General features: G+C 25.9%; 1 protein-coding gene across 1 annotated transcript in view; it reads left to right on the top strand.

The window, feature by feature from the left end:
* Positions 1-327: 327 nt before the first annotated feature.
* LOC122497986 overlaps positions 328-17,350 on the top strand; it is a 26,648-nt gene continuing 9,625 nt past the window's right edge. Inside the window, exons 1-2 of the mRNA XM_043605447.1 lie at positions 328-562; positions 8,347-8,601. The gene's annotated coding sequence lies outside the window, so the exon portion shown is untranslated. The remainder of the gene's footprint in view (positions 563-8,346; positions 8,602-17,350) is intronic.

The raw sequence follows: 17,350 nt of genomic DNA, 5'->3' as shown, positions 1-17,350 counted from the left end.
AACAATTCTTTCTCCTACTTTGAATATTATTTTTCACTCACAAATATATACATTTTAAAGTGTCGAAAAAAGGCAAATTTCATTTTTTTCAAATATTACAATTCCAAACTTATTTGTAAAAAAAAATTATTTCTTTTCTTCTAACTATTTTTATTTGTTAACTGTTATTATGAACTAATTAATTAACTTTTTCGTAGAAGTGATTAAGATAGATTAAATTGATCATGAAAAGTGTACATATAAGAGAGAAAAATGCAGAATTTTGAACACTCATTTTTTCAATATATTATAATAATAAGTTATGCTTTTCCTTTTGCAGATAATATCGTCGATCAATCGGAAGGATGTGATAGTGATTCTCGGATTTCTGTCTCTAAGTGTCATTGCACTGGAAAATAAAATTAATATGTACCTTGACAATAAGAATAAGCCGATGACATGCGATTTCAAAGGACGGACAACGTGTTGGTGGCCGTTACAAGACACCATTGTCGTTAGAGATAGTGGTTGTTATCATCAATGCACGCGTGCGAAAAATTGTGCGAATACATCAGCCAATCAGGTATTTCCAACTTATTTAATTAACAATTTATTAAATTAACTCAAATATGGATAAATTAATATTTATTGGTATTTATTTTAATATAATAATTATTATTCGTTAAATTTTAATAAGAATATTACAGGTTCAATAAAAACTATAATATTATTCATTTAATAATCTGTTTGCAATTTCAATTTAGTTGTTTTTGTTTGCATTTTATTTCAACATTTTTTTGATATAATTTTCCTTTATAAGGTTTTGAATTTTAAAATTAATGAAATTTTAGTTTAATGCTTTGAAGATTAAAAAATACCAAAATTAAATTAAACCAAATTGTATTCAATTAAAAATATTTCTTACTTATTTCTTTAATAATTTTGACCCTGATATAATTGCGAATGCCTATATAAAGAAATTTATCTAAATTTTTCAAAATAATTTAATTTCTCCAACACTTGCTCTGAAAGGAGTACTTTTTTTGGTAGAAAAGTGTGGCGAAAGTAGAACTTTTCTCAACTGCTCTGAAGAGCGTGGCGAAAGTAATTTTTAGCGTGGCGAAAGTAAATCATGACCCAATTCTTTTTTCTTGTTCTTTGACCGAAATTTATTTTGTATCTAACTTCTTCCCCACTCAAAACATTCGTCTTTTATTATATTAATGGTGTTACGCAGTGGTCGCCTTTTAAAAATGGCTGCTCAAATGTAAACTTGATTTGAAAATGATTTTTCTCCCAATTTGGACAGTTATTGGAAAATCGGAGAAAATACAAGATATCCTGAATATTTTATCTTTCATTTGTGCGCAAGAAGTAAAAGATTTATTTAGATTTACAACGACAGGAAGTAAAATAAGAAAAAGTTAAACAAATGCGCGATACATAAAATTGCCACCAGAGGGCAGCACCTAATGGGCACATATAATTTTCTCATTTTACTTCCTGACGTCGTGTATTATATTGGATTTTCAATTTCTTGTGCACAAATGAAAGAACAAAATTTCAGGATAACTGGTATTTTTCCCTATTTCGCAATAATTATCCAAATTGGGAGAAAAATCCTTTTCAAATTATGTTTACGTTCAAGCAGCCATTTTTAAAAGGCGACCACTGTTTGAAATTGCGCAACACCGTTAAACATAAGCACACGTTAAATTAAAATTATACGAAACTCACGAAGAAACCTTTCCTCGCAAGGCGTTGGAGAAAACGTAGTGCACAACTCGTGGTGAAAGAATGATTTTTCTCGAGTGATTTGCTGCTCTCGCTACACTCGAACCGCAAACTTCACTCTCGAAAAATCACACTTTCGCCACTAGTTGTACAATGTACTATTATTCAGTTCAGCTTTATTTTCATATAATTTTCATAAAAATCGACGGGGGGGTGGGGGTGTTTTGAGATATTAAGAGTTTAACATTTCAAACAGGAATTTCTCTACGAAATAGAAAGTTCATGAAATTCTCCTTCGAATCAGTGTATAATATATTATAAATAATTAAATTTTTATATAATAAAATTTATTAAAAAATCGGTCTCCTTGCGATTGTTTTTTGGCGGTGAAACGGTTTGAAATGGAATGCCCCATATACTTTTAAAAAAATTTATTAAATTAAATATGTAGTTCAACTTTCCAATATTTTTTTTACTTTAATTATGAAAAAATTAAAATTTCTATTATCCGAACTTTCGATTATCCGACCACCTGTCTTATTGTCTAGTTATAGTTCGGATAATCGAGGTTCCACTGTAATTGAATTTCTGCGAAGAATAATATTAAAATTCTTTAAATTAATTAAATACTCTGGGAAAAATTTTTTAAATTATGAAAATTTGCAAAGAATTTTATCAAATCTTGAAAAAATAATTGTATTTTGTTGAGGAATTTTATTGAAAGTGTATTGAATATAATTAAAATCCTGCAAAGAATGTTATTAAATTTTCTGAAAACAATAAATAGTAATAATTAATTATGAAATTTGTTAATAATTTGAATTTTTGCGAAGAATTTTATTAACTTTAAAATATATTTGAATTCTTTTTTAAAATTTCCTTGAAATTGTACTAAAAATAATTGAATTCCAGCGAAGAATTTTATTAAGGGGACATTCCAGTTCAAAACAGGCAAAAAGAAGGCTTTTTTAGTATACATTATTAAAATAACTATGACATTTATTTAAAAAATTTCTTTTACATGTAATAAATAATTTATTTAAGAATTTGTAAAAAAAAAATTTTTTCATTTTTATTTCAAAATGGCGGCGATATACGCCATTTTCGAAAATGCCCATTTTCGGTGGTAAGATCGATTCCAGACTTTCTAAAATAGATAAAACCAAAAACGAAGTGAAATTCTCTTCGTTAGATAATTCTTTATGTGTGGAACCTCAAAAAAGTGAAATTTTCTTTCCCCCCCCCCCTTTTTTTAGAGTACTTTTTCCCAAAAATAAGCAAAAAAAAGGTGTTCTTATTCAGAATTTCTCTTATAAAAAAAGGTGAGTTGGAAATTTTCCAGTTTTTGAGGTTCCACTTATAGGCATGATGACGCTGAATCAAAAGCCGTTTGATTTTTTAAAATCGCTTTAGAAGAACTCGAGATATCACTCTTGCCAGATCAAAAAAGACATTTTGAGAAAAACGCATTTAAAGTTTTTGTTTACAAGTTTCGAAATTTTTTTAAAAAAATCATCGAATTTGCTTGAAAATCGTTACTCGGGGGTTTTTGAGGTCGCTAACTACGAATATAGAATCAGATTTTTAAAATTCAAAATGGCGGATCCAATATGGCGGACATTTTTTTCAAAATCATTGGATTTGCTTGAAAATCGTTACGGGGGGTTTTTGGGGTCGCTGATTACGAATATGACATCATTTTTTCAAAATTAAAAATGGCGGATGCAATATGGTAAACGAAAAAAAAAATTAAACGAAAAAGAAATTAAAATAAAAAAATTTTCTTTTCCGCCATATTGGATCCGCCATTTTGAATTTTGAAAATTTGATATCTAATTTGTGATCAGCAACACCAAATACATTTTTGTTTGTCTTTTTTAAAAAATGCAAATGAGAAAACATTTAAATCATTCGATTGCTTATCCGCATACAAAAACATCTTTGACATGGCGAAGAATAAGGATATATAACTTTTGTTTTACTTCGAATTTTGCAATAATGTTTTAGGAGAGTATTCTTGACACTATAAGAAATCCGAAAATAAAAACAAAAAAAAAATCGATTTTTTTGAAATTTTGAACTGGAATGTCCCCTTAAAGTTAAATAGATATTTAAGTAAAGTAAATAATTTTATCAAAATTTTTCAAATTAAATTTCTGCGAAGAATTTTATTAAAATTCTTTAAAATAATTAAATTTCTGCGAAAAATTATATTAAAATTTTTGAAAAATAATAATAATAATTTAATTAGACCTTCGATATTTTTTATGATTAAAAACTATATGATCGGAGAAAGGTGTGTGGAATAAAAAATGTCTTTGACTCCGATTTTCTGTTTCAATTTTCCAAAACATTTCGTTCTTGTTTGGAGAAAAAAGAAATTTTTTATTTTCCTCCCCCCGCGTTTGAATTTAGTTTGTGGAGTGATTTTTAACGAAGATGTTAGCAGTTTTTTTTTCTGGAAAAATAAAAGCATTTCAAGTGCGAGAGAACACACAAGTTGTAAATAGGAGCCGATCAGTCTTCTCGATCTCCTCTTTTTTCTTCTTCTTCTAAAAAAAGGGCTTGCAGTGATGTTGAACTTGGGCATAAAGTGGCCACTGACACATAAAGAGCATATTTTCGAGCATTAGTGGGAGAGAGCCGCTTACGGATACCATGTTGGCTACCTGTTTTTCACGCCTGTTCGGTTTTTCTCAAGAAAAAATCTCCATCCCCGATCGCGAGGATCGTGCCACTAATGGGCAAGTAACCACAGGATTAAAGAGATTATTTCCCCCAAAGCAATGCGATTGGATTTGATCTTATTGTTCGTAACAACAAAAAATCGAAAATTCTAATTTTTCGTTCTGTCAAGATAAAAATATGGGTTCTCTCTAGATTTCTTTTTCATTTCTTCATTTTATATTCTTGAATTTGAATTTTTTAAATATAGAAAAACGGGAAAAGTAATAAAAAAGAAGTTATCGAAAAATTGACAGACAAATATAGAGTTTATATTATATAACGATAACGACAAAATTGCAAATAGTGTCGTTTATTGAATTAGGAAAATTAATTGCAGAGTAGAAGGGTTTATGAATAAAGGACTTAGGAGAGGTTCCTTGTAATCTGTTACGTTACTAACAGGAAGAGCATCATAATAGGGTGAAATCACTGATTACACGGTTAGTTAGATGCGCTTCGTGATTTGAGGGTACCTGCTGTAGGCTTGCATTGAATCATTATTCAAAAAAAAGGCAAAATATTTTTTTCCCGTCTTTGAAGAATTTGTCAAATTTAAACACGACAATTTCGGAAATGGAAATGCATATATTTGATATTTCTAGATTACAAATTGTCAAATGTGAGGAAGACAAAAATAAATATCTGTATGTAATTTGATGAATACCAGACGCGAAGAATCATATTGCACAAAATGCATGTATATACGCTCTTCAGGTATATATGTATATAAATGGATTTATATAAATAACCTCATGACATTTCAGAGTCTTTTATTATTTTCAAAAAAGTTACACAATTGAAATAATAATAGAAAACAGATTTAGGGCGATTTTATTAGTCAGATTTTTTTTCATTTTTATATTAATATAATAATGCGCCTTCGAGTGTCGAATTCACATTTTGTTGGAAAATTCTTTTCATTTGCCACTGTGAATTTTGTTTATTAGACTATTGTTAGTTTTATAAATAAAAATTAAGATATTGAAGAAAGAAAATATACTTTAGGATTAAAAAACTTTTATTCGGATATACAAAATTTTTTTTTTTCGAAATTAGAAAAAATAATTTTTTTTTAAAATTTTGATTTGAACTTATAAGTTTTAACTTCAATTCGACTATATTTTAAGACCAATTCGACTTTTGTGTTGATGTAGTTGCAGTTATTGTGAATAATCTCTTCATTTCGACGATCGTAGGATATTCATTTGTCTAATTTTTTTTTGTTGGCAGAATAAACGATTCTTTTTCATCTTCACAATAGCAGTGTACAGATCCGACACCGTTCCAAATTGTGTGTGGCAACGGATTCATTTTTCTGAGTCTGATGTATTTGTCAATATTTGATAATTTTATTTTCAAAATTTCTTCCTGTTCCATATAATGGGCTGTGAACCATATTTGAGGCTCCGGATCTTAAAAGGGCACTTTCCGCATAGACTTTACATGGTGAAAGTGCCCTTTTAAGATCCGGAGCCTCATTTGCTGAAGTTCTGATTGAAATTCTGGAGAAAATTGATTTTTCTCCAGAATATTTGTAAACTGATTCGGTTGTAGTAGTAGTGTATTCAAAAAACTGGAATGAAAGATTTTTCAATTTTTAATTAATGAATCTTATTTAATTAATATTAGTAACTGTAAATCATCTTTTTTTTATATTTTTATTTTATTAATTTTGTTTTGTTTTAATTAAAATAAATTTAATGAAAATTCTTCATTTTTAAAAAAATATAATTTTTCTAACAGTTTTTCTTTAAATTTAATTATATTTGAACAACTCGTAGAAATCGCCAAGATAAATATTTCTAACTTTCGAGAACAACTGGAACAATCCTGGTATAAAAAGTTTAATTCTAAATTTTTTTTTAAATTCAATTATTTTCCAAATTTTCCATTAGAATTCTTCAAAAATACGATTATATTTCAAAATAATTTTTAAAAGTAAGCAAATAAAATTCATTAAAATGTAAAATTTATTTCAATGAAATTTCACAAAATTTTCAATTGTTTCAATTTTTTAAAATTATTTTTAGAAATACAATTAAATTATTCAAAACTTCAATACTTTTTGTTAAACAAGAATTTAAAAACTTATTCTTAATTATTTTTCCACAGAAATTAAAATTTCAATTTGAAATTTAATTATTTCTAAAAGGAGAGTAAATAAAGTTATTATTTCTAAAAATTGTAACTGTAGTTCTTCCATAATTGAATCATTTGTTTAGAATTTTTGAATAAAATTATTCAAAAAATTTTAAATGCTATTTTTCAAAAACCTAGGTAATTTTTGTCAGAATTTCCAAATTAAATCTTTCAAATTGCAATAATTTTTGTAAAATAAATATTTAAATACTTTCCCTTGTTAATAAATAAATCATTGAACTGCATACATTTCATCTCTACACGAATAATTTTTAATAATTTTATTTTTTTAATGTTTGTTTAAATATACAGTTACATTCAACACTTTTAAATTTGGTAAAATAATAACAAAAAATTGTACACAGTTAGACTCTATACAGTAGAATTATATACCGCAAAACATTATTTTATTTGTTGAACTGCATACAGGTAAATTGTATACAAGATAAAATACGATTAATTGTAGGAGTAGAGTGGGGTAAAAAAGACACATTTTTACATTTGATGCTGTAAAATCTTTATTAAAATTTTTTTTCTCAAATTTCTTGACGGAAATATTTTTTATCCCATGAAAGGACTAAGTTATAAAAGTTTTACGAAAGCACTGTAAGTGGCTTTTTTGTACCACTTGGTGGGGTGAAAAAGCCACCTCTCGATTTTAGCAAAATATGTTATTAATTTTAAAGCATATATAGATCTTTGAGTTGATTTTGATTATACGTCCTTATTTATTAGATATTTAGAATGTTGCGGAAACGATCTCCAAAAGAACATGTCAATTAAAAATTTCTCAATTTGACGTTTCGGAACTGGATCCAGTTCCCTCTTCAGAATTTTATTTTATTTTACTACATACTGAAAAAAAATATTCCTGGTTTTTTTGTTCGCAAAGAAAAACAATAATTTATAATATTATTTTATAGTTTTCTTTTATTTATATGACAAAAAATCTTATTTTAAAAATATTTTAATAAATTTTAAAGAGTTTTTAGCACAAGGAAAATTGAATACATATTTTGTGAAGTTTGTTTTCGATTTACACTGCCAATTTTTCGTACCTTTTCTAAAAGTCCTCGTTAAATTTCACGACAGATAATATATTCCATTGCAACCGTTTATTTGTTTTTTATTTCTTCGATGCACTTTGAACTATTTTTTCGTCGTGTTTAATTAATTTTATTAAGTAAACACGAGAAATTTTGTAAAATAAGAAGGTTAGTTTAAGTAGAAAACAAATGAATTTCACATAATGTTCAATGAATTTTTTGTCCCTGGCTTTCTTACCCCCAAGACCACAGCTAAAATAAAATTTAAAAGTACAATTTCCAAAAATTAACATTGTATTGTACACAGAAATTTTTTGCATAATAATATTGTTATTAAACTGTATACATTTCAACTCTACACAAATAATTTTTAATAATTTTATTTTTTTAATAATATGTTTGTTTGAATATATACCTAGTTAGATTCTATACTATATTTAATTTGATAAAATAATAACAGAAAATTCTACACAGTTAGAATTTTTTTCTATAAAGTATATTATTCTACTACAGAATCTAACTGTGTAGAATTTTTTGTTATTATTTTATCAAATTAAATAGTGTAGAATCTAACTGTATTTAAACAAACATATTGAAAAAATAAAATTATTAAAAATTATTTGTGTAGAGTTGAAATGTAGGTATACAGTTTAATAATAATATTATGCAAAAAATTTCTTTTCTTTTTAACTCTTTATTAATTAGAAAAATTTCATTTCAGATGTTGACTTACCTTTCAAGATTCGCCATGTCCTTCTTCTGGATCATAAGTTTACATAAGAAAATAATTTTGTCCTTGGAAATACAAGAAAAGTTACTATTTTCTTTTTCACCGAGGGCAAAAACTGGACTACTTGATAGCAAATTTTTCGACTGAGAATATTCAGCACTTGTCGAACTGTCCTCCGTAAAATTAATTTCTGGATCCACTTGACCATTGCCATTTCTGTTCGTCGAGATCAATATTCTGCCAAAGGTATTATGATCACTTTATTTATTTTTCTCAAACTTGATTCAATTTTCTCTCTCTCTCTCTCTCTCTCTCTCTCCATTTTTGTGTTTTTGCGTTAGAAAAACGTTTTTTTAGATTTAAATACTTCAGCGGATGTAATTTAATTATGTCTTATTGAATTTTGAATATGAACTCAAAATATATACGATTAGAGAGTTCCCGAGTGACCAAGTCAGCAAGTCAGTCAACCTCACGTATTATAATGAAGTGCTCCTGATGGTTTTATGTTTCTTTTCGTTTCACATTGCTTGCATCTCGTTCGGATCTGAACTGGGATTTGTTGATTATAGTTATGAGACAAGAAATTTTAATGCATAGGCTACTTAATACAATAAGGAGAGATAGAATCCTTTGCCGCGAAATCGATCATTATTTGTCCATCTTCTTTCTCGTATTATTATCTCATATGTAATTTCAATTTTCATTTAAATTTAAAATAAATGTTACACGTATGAATAGAATTCATTGTCGAAAAAATTGTCTGAAAATTAATAACAAAAAAGAAGAAAAATGACCAAAACACCGCAGTTTTCTTCTTTTTTGTTATCAATTTTCAGATAATTTAGATGCGTATAAAATTTGACAAAATTATCAACTTGAATCAAAATGTATGTAATTGGAATCAATTCAATTTTCAACTTGATTAATTGTGGGAAATATGAATTTAACTTTCGTGAATGAATTGCAACAATTGCAAACAATATTTAACAAAATTATCACCTTTAATCAAAATATACCTATATGTAATTGGAATTAATTTAATTTTCAATTAGATAAATATTGTGGGAAAAATGAATTTAACTTTCGCGAAAGAATTGCAACAAATCGTATAATTTTCTATACAAGAAAAATTTTTCTTGTCTAAAATTTAGAACGCTTTCCTTATTTAAATAAATGAATAATTATGAATATTGTTTGGAATTTGTAAATTAAAATTTCTTTTTGCATGCAATTAATTCAAGACAAAATTTCGCGTAATTGGATGAAAATGTTTTTTTTTCTTTTTTGAAATAATAACAGGACTTTTTTGAGTATAAGTGTTAAGATTTATGGTGACAGTTAATTAGCGAAGGGGGTTGAAAATATGAACATATGTAAACTTGAAGGTGCGAAGGGAAACCCCGACGTTACAAGTAGATAGATGACAGGCGATATGAATGTGTCGCCAATTATGACGTTGCAACGATCTCTGATAGATATAATATATAGCGATTTTGAGGGTAAATTTTTGTGATTTAGGTTTTCGCTTATTAATTCACGCAAGACTATTAGTTTGAATCTGCCAAACAATCAAGGATGAATTTCGTTATTTTCGTATCTTTACATCTTCGTATTAGTTTTTTGAAAAAAGATACAACAAATATTACAAAATCTTTTTTTTTTATAATAAGTTTCGATGACTTTAGAATTCGAAATAAATGAAGCTCATAAAAGGCGCAAATTCTACTTATTTCTCTTATCGTGAATAGTTTCTGTGTCAGGTGAGTTTTGTGGGAAAATAAATGAAGTGACAGTTTCTGCGCTGTGATCAAGTTTCGCTGACACCAAAAAAAAAGAAAAAAAGATCCTCATAATTTATCTGCAGGTATCTGTATGTAGACTTATGTGACCTAAAGCAAGATCATCAATCTGTTAGAATTTTTGCTTTTTTCAATTCCTACGTTATTTTTTCTATAGGAGAAAAATTATTATTTTTCAGAAAGTAGTTTGATTTAATAATTTTATTAATTTAAATTTAATAATCATTATTTTTCGAAATCTCATAATTATTATAGGAAAGTAAAAAATATTTTAGAATGTTGGGAAAACGTAGGTATATAATTGAAAAGATGACAAGTACATGTGTAAATTTTTTTTAGGGAAAAAGAAAAAAAAACTCCCACATTCGAATGGTGTTGCAAGGCTTGACGTTTTAGAGTGATTTCCATCGTCATTTGGACAATATGTTCCGGATCCTTAATAATAACGACAGTAAGCAGCATTAAGGGTATTACAAAACGCGCGACACTTGAATGCATGTCGAAGGGTCGGACTCTTCAAAAGAGCATCTGAACACGAGAGAGCTCAACGTTATTATGAACTCTCACCCCTGTCGCTTTCTTCTCGTCTCTCTCTCGCACCTTTACTCGGTACAACCACAATTGACAATTCTACCACCTAACTCTATAAAGCCTTCTTTCACATAAAACCCCCTCTCTTCGCACCCTTCTGAAAATCTGAGAAGTATTGTATGTTTACATGTATACTTACGTATATATAGTCGAGTGTTTAGCTCGTAATGTAGCCAAGATTTCGAGGGGGTCATTTTTGTCACTAGAATAATGCAATTTCTAAAATACGTTTTGTCTCTTCCCTTGTGATATATATAATTGTTAATTTTTTTTCTTCTTATGCATTTAGAGGGGGAACAATTCTTTTTCAAATTGTTTTATATTAAAGAATAATTTCAGGGTCGCTACGCAACCTGGAAAACCTGGAAATGTCAGGGGTTTTGATCGAAATTCTGGAAAATTGTTGTTTTTTAAAGTTATTGTGTTTATTCTTCAAATCTAATTTCACTTAAATATTTGAAAATTAATTCAATTTTAAGAGAATTGATGAGTTTACAATTTTCATAAGTAGATGAACTTCAAAAGATTTTTATTTAAAATTTTGTAAAATTTCAATTTTATAGGAGTTTAATTAGAAATATAAAAAAAACTTGGTTATAAAAAAAGTTTTTTTAAATTAAAATTCTACTAAAATTAGTTAAATTTTTATATATATATATATATATATATATATATTTAACTAGTTTTATTAAAAATAATGGATTTATAGAAGAATTTTAGTTAAAAAAAAACTCTCAAACAAATTGAATTTTGAAGCAATTACAAATGATGGCAGAAATTCAATTATTTTCAAAAGTAGTAAAAATTGTTCTCAGAAATTCAATTATTTTCAAAAATTTTAATAAAATTCTTGGCAAAATTTTTATTATTTTCAAAAACTTTCCTCAATTCAATGATTTTTAATATCTATACTACTTTAATAAAAATTCCTAAGAAAATTCAATTAGTTAAGAAAAATTGTAATACAATTCTACACAAACATTTAATTATTTTCATAAATAATGAAAATTTCACAGGAATCCAATTATTTACAAATTATTTTCATAAATAATAAAACTCTATGCTGAATTTCAATTATTTTAAATAAAATTTTAATGAAATTCCTCGAAAAAAGTTATTATTCTTAAAAATTGTATTAAAATTTATCAACGAAATTTAATTATTTTAATAACCTTTGCTACAATTTATTTATTAGCATTTAAGTATTATTTTCAATACATTTTTAATTATATTTCTTTAAAGAATAAAATTATTTTCAAAAATTTTAATTAAATTTAAAAATCATTTTAATAAAATTTGTCACAGAAATTCCATTATGTTTAAAAATTAACAAAAATTTTCATCAAAATTTCAACTATATCTTTATAAATAATGAAATTTTTCTCCGAAATCCAATTATTTTTAAAACTTTTAATCAAATTCTTGGCTGAATTTCAATTATTTTTAATAAAATTTTCATCAAATTTCTCGAAAATTGCAATTATTCTTAAAAATTTTATTAAAATTTGTCATGAGAACTCAATTATTTAAAAATATGTTGATAAAATTCTTTATAAAAATTCAATTTTAAGAAACATTCAATTGTTTAATAAAATATTTATTTTTATATAGTTAAATAATTGAATTATCGTATAGAAAATTTTCTAATAAATATTGATTTAAAAGTGAATTTCAAATGAAAATCTTTGAAAATTTGAACTTTTCATACTTTTAATTAAGAATTCTATAGAACTATTTTTTTTTTAATAAGTTTAATGGAATTTTTTTTAATTAAAATTTGAAGTTTTTTAATTTCTAACATATATTTAATTGAAGAATTTCAGAATAATCGAAAGTTCGTAAAATTAAATATAGGTAATTATTCTTGAAAATGATTTAATTTAAAAATGAATTTCAGTTAAAATTTTAGATAATAATAAAATTTTGAAAAAGTTTAATTATTGAATTTTTTTTTGAAATTATTTCAAGTTTTTTTTTTCTAACTATTTAATTGAATAATTTCTGAATAATCAAAATTTCGTAAAATTGAGTTGTAAACAAATAGATTTGAAAATATTCTACGAACTGTTGCAAAAATTGTTAATAATAATTGATAATTGTTTATTTATTTCTTTCAAAGAATTTTAATAAAATTTTTTAATTAATATTTTTCGAGAAATTTCTGTAGAATTGTATTAAAAATAATTGAAATCCTGTAAAGAATTTTATTTTTTGTGAAAATAATTGAATTCTTGCAAAGAATTTGTATTACATTTATTTTAAATAATTACGAAATCCTGTAAAGAATTTTATTATTTAAGAAAATAATTATTAATTCTTGCAAACTAATTTATTTCATTTTCTTAAATAATTGAATTCTTTTGAGAAATTTTATTAAAATAGTATAGATTTTGACAATATTTGAATTACAGCGAAGAATTTCATTATTTATGAAATGTAATTAAATTCTTGAAAAAAATTTTTGAAAATAATTACAATTTTCGAAGAATTTATTTTAAATTGTATCAAAAATAATTGAAATCCTATGAAAAATGATTGAATTCTTACAACGAATTTTATTACATTTTTTGAAATATAATTGAATAGGTGTGAAAAATTGAATTACTTGTAAAAATAATTGAATTCTTGCGAAGGATTTTATTAAAATTTTTGTAAAGAATTTAATTTCTTTTTTTAAATTTTCTGAAATTATTATAAAACATGATCGATATCTTCATGTTTTATAATAATATTCTTATATATGTTTTTGAATTTCAAATTTTTAAATCTTAATTTCTATAAAAAAATAATTATTAAATATTGATTTAAAAATGAAGTTATTGTTGTTTTCGAATAATTTTCAGTTTTTTAACCTGGAAAACCTGGAAAAGTCAGGGAATTTTAAATAAGCAAAAGCGTGCGTCAACCCTGATAATTAAATAATAAATTAATTTTTTTCTAGAGGGGAAATTAAATAATAAAATCGCGATTAATACTGAAAAATAGATATTAATAATAATGATAAATCTATATTAATAATTCCTTGTAATTCTGATGTCTGTTCGCAGTCTGATTTTAGTTGTTTTTGTTTACTTTCTTGTTTCATAATTTTGTTTCGATAAATTATTGCTTCAGATTTATTATTTACTCACCCAGAGAATAAGAATTGTAGAAATATTTTCGATAGAGAACTTAAGAAATTATATTATTTTCCAAAATTTTGCGTTAATTAGTCGATTTTTTTGAAGACATTTTTGTTTAAAAAATAAAATCTTTTTCAACTTTTATAATACCTATCGAATCTGAAATAATTTAATTCTTGCCTAGAAATTCACTAAAATTTTTGAAATGAATTCAATTGCTTCAAAAAGTTTTATTTGAAACTTTTGAAAAAATTAAATCTTTCAAAGAATATAATTAAAACTAAAAGTAATTGAAAACTTCTAAAAAATTTTATTACAATTGTATTGAAAATAATTGAATTTCTCCAAAGAATTTTATTATTTCTAAAAATAGTTGGATTCTTGCGAAGAATTTTATTAAATCTTTGGAAATAATTGCATTGTTTCGAAAAAGTTGATTAAAATTTTTGAAAATAATTCAGTTCTCTCAAGGATTATAATTAAATTTTAGATACTGAAAATATAATATTTCAATTCTCCTAAAGAATTTGATCAAAATTTTTCAAAATAATTGAATTTTTGCGAAGAATTTTAAAAAAAATTCTTTAAAATAATTAAATTCCTGTGGAAAATTTAATAAATTATGAAAATAATTGTGAAATATTGCTAAGAATTTTATTAAAATTTTCGAAAAGAATTGAATTTTTTGGAGGAATTTAATTGAAATTTATTGTATTGAAAATTTTTCAATTCTCACAAAGCATTTAATAAAATTTTTCAAAATAATTTGAATTTTTGCGAAGGATTTTGTCAAATTTTTAAAAATAATTGAATTCTTTTGGGAAATTTAATTGAAATTGTAGGGTAGAGTGCGGATAGATGCCTCCCAATTCGAAAATTACATCTAAATTCAACAAATATTAATATTTTTAGTTGACTATTCGATTTTTACACACTATTACTATTTATCATTAACATATATGTAAGGACCAAATACCTACAATAAATAATTAATTAATCAGAACGAAAATACAAAAGGTCTGCATTTGGCCATATATCCCACCTGGGTGGGTAAGACGCCCCCTGCGGTAAGTTATTATTATTTATTACAATAATTATTATAAAAAATGGAAAACGCCGATCTAATACGTTTCTCTGATTAATTTGAAACAAGAAAATAATTGCAAATATTTTCTTATACGTGTTAAATATCCTTGATTCTTGTAATAAGGAATTTTGTCCAGCAGTTTGAAAATTTTTGGGCATTTTCAGCAATCTGAAATTTTTACATTATTATAACTAATAACCCCGGGGTGCCAGCGAGCTGGGACTTTATAGTAAAATTGTTATGGCCAATAGGTATATAAAAAAACTAATAATCCATAAATATAGTTTCTTTCATATTGGAGATCTGAGAAAAAGGGGGCATCTATCCGCACTTAACCCTATTGAAAATAATTGAATTCTTTCGAAGAATTTTATAAAAAAAATTTTAAATAATTTATTTCTTTGAAAAAATTTAATTTAAATTGTATAGATAATAATGAAATTTCTTCAAAGAATTGTATTATTTATAATAATAATTGAGGGGCTGAATGCTATAACGTGTTACGCGCCATTCACTTAACATAGCGCGTAACACATTATAGCATCCAGCCCAGCCCCTCAATTGGAGTTTTGCTCGGAATTTTATTATTTTTTTTATCCAAGTCAAATATTAAAATAATAAAAACACAATTTTAACGTTTCGACAGCCCTGCTGTCCTCACATCAGAAACGTGAAATAATTAGAAATTTTTAAATTTGCGCGAACAACTCTATTATTTTCCTTGATGTCCTTGTCAGTAGACAAAATAATACCTTAATACACGAGTCAACTTAAGCCGGTCGTGTTGATCGCGCAAATTTTGAAAATTTCTAATTCCTATTTTACGTTTCTGATAAGGACAGTGTATTTATTATTTTAATATTTGACTTGGAGGAGAGGATAATTTTTTTGATATTTTCCAAAAAAAATTGAGAAAATTGAGTTTTGAAAAATAATTTATTTATTTCATTTAAACGGGTTGACAAAGAAATTACAAATTATAATATACAAATAATAATTTATTAGTTAAGAAGTTTTTAAATTTTTAAATTTTGAATCTGATAAGTATAATTTAAAAATTGAATTTAATATTTTAAAATGAAAAAATTTGAAATTTGCATAATAATAATAATATTTATAAAAGAATCTCCGTTTTTCGTGCTATTATAGTATTTACAGTTAAATATTTGCTTTATTAATCGTATTTGTAATATTTGCAGGATTTTACACTCTGGAAAATTTTTGTACCAATCAAGAAATGGTTTCTTTTCACAATGTCTATTCAGTTCGCGAAAAAAAAACTGTTTCTTCAGAACCAGAAAACAGAAAATTTGTAATTTCTGTAGAATTTTATCAATAAGTAAAAAGAAACATTTTCTCGAATGCAGTCAAAGATTATATACATATATAGGATCAAGTGTATTTTCAAATCAGTGTTAAATCTTTGTGAATAATTCACTCGATTTTGAGAAGATTTTACCTGATGATGATGTTGATGATGATGATGATGATGATGATGATGATGATGGAGGGGATGAGGATTACGATGTGAGAATGAAAAGGAAATAAAAGAGAGGAGGATTTTTTCTGGTTTCATGTTACGTCATTGTGCCTAGGTGAGCCCTGTAACATCCCATATCCCCAATGGGCAAACTCCAAACTGTTGGTGGTGGTAAAATGCATGTTCCTGCCCCTCGAATAAACCCACGCCTACAAACGTGCGCGTGCGTAACCCCAGGGGTCGTTTTCAAACGATCAAATGGTCCACGATCTAGATTTATTTAATTACACCGCCTCATCGCTTCGATTTAAGCGAGTAACCCACTTTTCTCCGTGTTTCAATTTCAAATCATTTTCTCACCTTAGAAACGGATTAATTGATTGGAAATTTTAATCCGAAGAAGAAGAAGAAGAAGAAGAAGAAGAAGAAGAAAATGTTCTTTTTATCTCTTTCTTTTTTCTAATATAGAACGAGAAATTGTTGCTTACGATGCAAAAGTTAGAAGGACATTGAGTCTTATCGTGTTAAATGAGATGTTCTTGTCTGTGGGAATGAGATTATAATCATATGTCGCTGCAAGATTTAATTTTAGATCCTCCAGGAAGTTTTTGGAAAAAATGTTCCACGTGCTGTGGTGGTTATTATATAGTTGTTGCTTTTTTATTTTTTGGTGATTATCTCATTGAAAATGGGCAATTAATTGTTAATTGGTGAATAATGATTATAACGCAGTAGGATTTTGTTGATATAAACTATAATAATGACATAAGGATGATTATTACGATGCAAGGTTTTGCAATAATTGAATGTAATTAGGTGCGTGATGACAGATGTAGCCTGGCTAGAGCATAACGTGGGGAGTGGCCTATAATTTATAAACAGGGGCTGTTTTGGGGTAATTGCAGATAACGAT

Source organism: Leptopilina heterotoma, unplaced genomic scaffold (genome assembly GCF_015476425.1).
Source record: "Leptopilina heterotoma isolate Lh14 unplaced genomic scaffold, ASM1547642v1 Lhet_14, whole genome shotgun sequence".
NCBI classification, from domain to species: Eukaryota; Metazoa; Arthropoda; class Insecta; order Hymenoptera; family Figitidae; genus Leptopilina; species Leptopilina heterotoma.
This window is presented reverse-complemented; position numbering and strand designations above follow the sequence as displayed.